The following is a 6,000-nucleotide window of genomic DNA, read 5'->3' on the forward strand; positions in this document are numbered from 1 at the left end:
CCAATACAGTGTAGTTTCTCGCTCTGATATTTCCCAATCTGTTAGGGAACAGTAGCGTCTGTATTTTTTTCTGTGTCTTTCTTGTTATGAATGAGGGTGAACACCTTTCTGTGCAGTTGTATTTCCTTTATGGTCCCCTTTCTGTGATCATCTGTCTCTACTCTTCGCCCGTTCGCCTGTCTTATCTATATATAGGAGCTTTTTATATATGTGGAAAAAATTACCCCCTTGTCAGTACTGTGGGTTGCAAACATTTCTTCCCAGTCTGTTTGTGTTTCGGCTTTGTTTATCTTGCCCTTTTTTCATTCAGGATTGTGCCCTTTTTGTGTAGTTTGTTCTATTGATTAGTTCTGTATGGCTCCTGGCATTTTCAATCCTGTTTACAGAAGGGCGATGAGAGAAGTCAGACCTGTCTCTACCACTCCCTGGCGGAGTGCGTGCTCAGATACTCAGTCGTGTCCAACTCTTTGCAACCCCGTGGACTGTAGCCTGCCAGGCTCCTCTATCCATGGGAATACTAGAGTGGGGTGCTATTTCCTCCTCCAGGGATCTTCCCAGTCCAGGGACTGAACTGTGTCTCTTAGGTCCTCTGCACTGGCAAGTGGCTTCTTTACCACTAGCACCACCTGGGAAGTACCCACCACCACCCCACCACCGAGGAATGCCTTCGGTCAACTTTGTAACCATCTTGAAGTGCCTGGGAGAGTGTACTTGGCATGGAAGATGCAAGAAGGAAAGGGAAAAAACATCCTATTTCTTTTATGGTAGAGCAGATTGACCAGTTCAAAGTACATATTTGTATTTCATATTTTTATATTTTTATTTCCTTATCATCAAAATGCTGTTCAATGTGCTTTTCATACTTGAGAAAAAATGTTTTGCCTAAATTGACTCCACTGTTGAAAGAGTGATGCCTTAGATTGAACCATCATAGCTGCAGACTCAATCTTTTCCTAAATAAAAATGTAAAGCCTCAAAAAAAAAAAAAAAAAAGTTAGCTCCCTTCTTTTCCCCGCGTCAGTCCCCAAAGCAGGCGCGTGGCAGTGGCACCGTCAATGCTGTTTGTGTCCCTGAATTCTTCTGGAAAATTGCAAAAAGTTCATCATTTCCTGGGTACACGTCCTGTTGCTATCTGAGGTCTATCTGGCCCACACTCAGAGGTGATGTCCACCCTGGAGGAGAGCCCATTTCCCAGAAGCCCTGCTCCAGAGTTGCCGTGGGTCCCGGGGCCTGACACCTCAGAGACAGAGCCACCTTCCTCTTTCTCACAGAACGGTCCTCCTGCGCTTGCTTCAGAATGGCTCAGGAGTTTCCTGGTCTCCTTCCAGAGACAAAACGCCTGCACACGTGGTCTTTCCTGCCAAGAGAAGGGCAGGTGCCATGCCTGCCTGTCACCAGAAGGTGTGTGGCTTTGGGGGATGTCCTTGGAGAACAGCCCCATCCCTCGGGGTCACCAGGCAGGAGAGCACACTGTCTCCCAGGGAGCAGACTTCCTGGCTGTGTGGGTGGAAAGCCCATAAGTTCATGCTCCCAGCAGGGGGGGGAAAGTTGCCGGAGGGGATGCCCACTCACATCCCCTTTGCATTTTACATACAGTACAAAACGTCTGCAGCAAACACTGGCTGATGAGAGGTTATGTCATAGGAGGTGCAAACGTGGGCTTAGCGTTACTGATTTTCTAAGTCTTTTTCTGGAGTGACTTTTAGATTGAATGACAGGGGAATGAGTTAGAGGCCTGGAAATGGGATACTGTCTAAGGACCAGGTGGAAAGCAGAATTTTTATTAAGGTGAAAAAGGGCTTGCACTGGATTTTGGAAGGCGTCGTGGACTTTGGACTGGCAGCCCGGAAGAAGAGGGGGACAGAGTTATCTGGGGTTCATCTTCCAAGAAGGAGGGTGGGGGAGCCTGAGGGAAGAACTGTTTCTACTCAGAACTGCTCCAGCCAGAGCTGTGTCTGCAAGGACTCATTTCTGTGAGGGCCAGGGGCTGCGTGTAGCTGGCCAACTTGGGGATCTGATCATTTGAATCATAAAAAACACCTCTGTTTAGACCCCCAGTATACACGTCCTGTTTGGTCTTAAAATCAGGAACAGTTGTCTTTCTCCTGAACCCTTGGTTTATTTGTTCCTTTTGGACTTGGGGACTGACAGTCATCTTCACGGCTGGCCAGAGCACAGAGCATGGAAACTGTAACCCACCTGCACACATGGTGTCCATTAATTGCTTTATCCTCCTTTGGGGAGACTTGCCTCCCGCACTGCTAGAGGCTGCCCTTCTGACTCTGGGTTCTGGTCTCTGCCTACCAGCTCAGCCAATCATAAGCCTTTCTCTTGGGGGCGTGGTCCTGGGCAGCCAATCAGAGCCCTTCCCTGGGATTCTAACTGGGGCTGACCCCACTGAAGAGCAGTGGCCTGAGAGGTTGGACATAGCACTCTCTCATCCCCACAGGAGGGGGAGAACACTAATGCCTTGCTCCCCATCGTCCCCAAAAGAAGCTCCTCCTCCCTCTCCCTGTGTCTTTTCTTAAGATGGACCTGGATTTTTGTCTCTTGCAAGGTGAGAGTTCTAAGAAACTTCTCACTTTTAGTTAATCTTTATTTTTTACAAGACTATTATTTATATTTACAAGATTATTATTATTATTTAGAATAATACCTAGATTATTCTATCTAGAACAAGGCAAGGAGGGGGAAAATGGAGGCAGGAAGGACGAAGAGAAGAAAAGGAAGGCTATATGAGCAGTGTTTATAACTCTTACCAGTACCCGTTATCTAACAGTTACAGCCTGACCTCTCTGCCCCTTGGCCACCCCTGACATGGTCGTTTCTGTGGTCAGGGAGCCCTGGTCGCCCTCATGACCGGGAATCTCCCAGGAGGGTCTGCAAGCCCCAGCACGAGTATCCCCAAGCCTGTTCTGAGTATCTGTGGGAATGGAGTTCTTGGTGGCTGTAACGCCCCAACAGTGCCCGGGGGCTGCCAAGGGCCGTTGTCAGAGGCTCAGCTCAGGCAGAAGCTCTGGGTGTTCTTGTTAGTCTGGAGATTCAGATGAGAGTCTCTGATGGGTGTTTATAGAATTGGAGTCCATAAATCTTTTATAAGAAGAGAATTTTCCCCTTTGTAATTGGAGACAGCCCTATTAAAGTATACTAATGACTGGGATTATCGATGTCCATTAGTAATTTTTCAAGTTACTGAGCAGGAAAAAAAAGCAGTGATTGAGAAGCTAAAGCTCAGCATGATCAGGAATATGCTGGGCATTTGCTCTGACGGGCATAATTTGGTTCTCCTTATTTTTGGTTAAACTCCCGTGGTAACCAGATACCTCCAGGCTAGGGAACAGACTGAGTAAGGAGAAAACAAGGTTGTTGGGCTCACATACAGGGTCAGATTGCTAGTTCAGAAAACCACTCGGATCTGATGCAGAAGAACCCACTTTCCTCTGATTTACTCTTGCCACATCCTCGTTCTCTTTGGGTCCTAGTATCTCTTTCTATTTTAAAATTCAGATTCACAAAATGGTGGGTCCTAGGGCCACGTGAGATGGCAAAGCACCCCGCCTTGTATTCTACCACTATTCTGCTTTCCTCGAGAGTGAGATAACAGACAAAAATAACGGTTTTTATAATACTCCATTGGGAAGATCTGTATTTGTTCTAATGATTTTCCCACAGCTCGAAATATTTTGAAACTATTTTCAAAAAATAATTTCAGGCCAACTGGTTAGGTGCAAAGAACAAAAAAGTCTCCATGTCGATAAATTTATGATAGCATATTTGTGAAAGTACCAAGCAAAATCCTTAGTGTGGAAGTGGTGCATGAAGAATCCCGTGGGGTGGGGGGAACTTCCCTGGCCATTCGGTGGTTAAGACTATGTGCAGGGGGCGAGGGTTCAATTCCTGGTTGGGGAGCTAAGATCCTGCATGTCATGTGGCACAGCCAAATAAATCAATCCAGTGGAATTTCTGCTTTAGGTCAAAGTGCAGTTTCTTTGCCACAGTCTGTCCATATCTCCCCAGCTCATGACTTTTGCTCTCCGTGACCCTCTTCAGTGAAAACTGGGGTCTGTTTCCGGTGGAACTACCAGCATCCCAGGGATTACTCAGTGTATCTCCCTCCCTAACTGTACAATTTCAGAGGCTGCTGTTTCCCACTGTGTCTGTGATGGTGGGGATTCTTGAGGATGTAGATGCCAACCCGGGATTAGACGTGCAGGAGATGTTTGGGGGAAAATACGGTGATGGATAGAGGGACTGAGGTGGGGAGAGCCTCAGACCAAGTGTGTGTCTGACACCTGTGCTCAGAGCTGAGGAAGGCAGGCTTGGGTAGGAAAAGCCTCAGACCACACAGTTCTGGGAAACTTACAGACCAGTGAGGAGTTCTCCAAGCAGAAGTCAGCCATCAGAGGAAAACCTGAGAGGCAGGAAGGGGCAGCTCTAGGCCCTCCCAGCCCCGGCATCTTCTGTGACTGTGTGGGGACAGCCAGGGAAAGTGGGACCTCAGGGCAAATGCAGCGCGGACCCCAAAGGGGGTGGTATCCAGAATGTCCATCAAGAGTGCATCTACAGCAGGTCCTTTGGAAGGAGAGTTGGGTGTCACCTCCACGGCCACTGCGTCCCACTTTGTACCACACCAGCCCGCCTTTCTGTGCCTGCTTCGGGGGCTGCTCCCCCACGGTTCCTGGGCCTCTCGTCTGGAGGGGACTAAGCGGAGGGGCGTGGGGTGGCTGGAAGCCCCCCACGCTACAGCTGGTCTTGGGCCACCGTGGGCTCTTCTCATGGGCTCTGTGACCATAAGCACCTGTGTGGGTTGGATCATGTCCCCAGAGAGACATGTGGCAGCCCAGCCACTCAGCTCACACCCTTTCTTGCATGTCATATCACACCCCTCAGCATTTAGGATGAACAGCCTTGCTGGACTTACCTGTGTATCTCACCTTGCTCCGTGCAAAGATTTTAGGCAACTAGTGCTTCCTCTCGTTTGCTGAAAGGTTTACTTGTTTTATTTTTTCAAGGCTGACTGAACTGCTTTTGGAGTCAACCTTCAACCTCCAAGCCCAGCACATAGCCGGCCTCAACACGAGGTCTTTGGGCCTGCCTGGAAGGGCGGCCACACCTCCTGGGTGCAGGCCTTGTATAGACCAAACTGTCTGTACCCCAACTGTGTCCATCTCCCCACTCTTGATGGACAGTGGCTCTGCCACGTTCTGTCAAGAATTCTAAGTGTCTCTCTGAAGCCCTTGACCATCTATGATCTGATCAGCCAGACTCCAGCAAAAGCTACAAGAAGACAGTCAATTGGGGGTTCAAGCAGAATTTAAACTCACCCAAGTCTCAAACTAGAAAATGCTCTGTTCTTGCAAGAAAAGGTATGACAAACCTAAACAGTGTTTTAAAAACCAAAGATGTCATTTTGCCAACAAAGGCCCATGTAGTCAAAGCTATGGTTTTTCCAGTAGTCTTGTGTGGATATGAGAGTTGGACCATAAAGAACTCTGAGCGCTGAAGAATTGATGCTTTCAAACTGTGGTGCTGGAGAAGTCTCCTGAGAGTCCCTTGGACTGCAAGGAGATCACACCAATCAATCTTAAAGGAAATCAGTCCTGAATATTCTTTGAAAGGACTGATGCTGAAGCTGAAGCTCCAATACTTTGGACAGCTGATGTAAAGAGCCAACTCACTGAAAAAGACCGTGATGCTGGGAAAGATTGAAGGCAGAAGAAGAGGGCGACAGAGGATGAGATGGTTGGATGGCATCACTGATTCAATGGACATCAACTTGGGTAAACTCCAGGAGATAGTAAGGGACAGGGAGGCCTGGAGTGCTGCAGTCCACGGGGTTGCAAAGAGTTGGACATTACTTAGCAATTGAACAGCAATAAGTCTCAAACTCCCCAAGTCCTTTCGTAATTCTCAATAGGGGGAAAAAGATTAGATTCCAGACCTTGCCACATGCAATTTAATGCACAAAAAAAGGGGCCAGGGGACCTACTTTAAATGCTA

Source organism: Capricornis sumatraensis, chromosome 5, assembly GCF_032405125.1.
Source record: "Capricornis sumatraensis isolate serow.1 chromosome 5, serow.2, whole genome shotgun sequence".
Taxonomy (NCBI): Eukaryota; Metazoa; Chordata; class Mammalia; order Artiodactyla; family Bovidae; genus Capricornis; species Capricornis sumatraensis.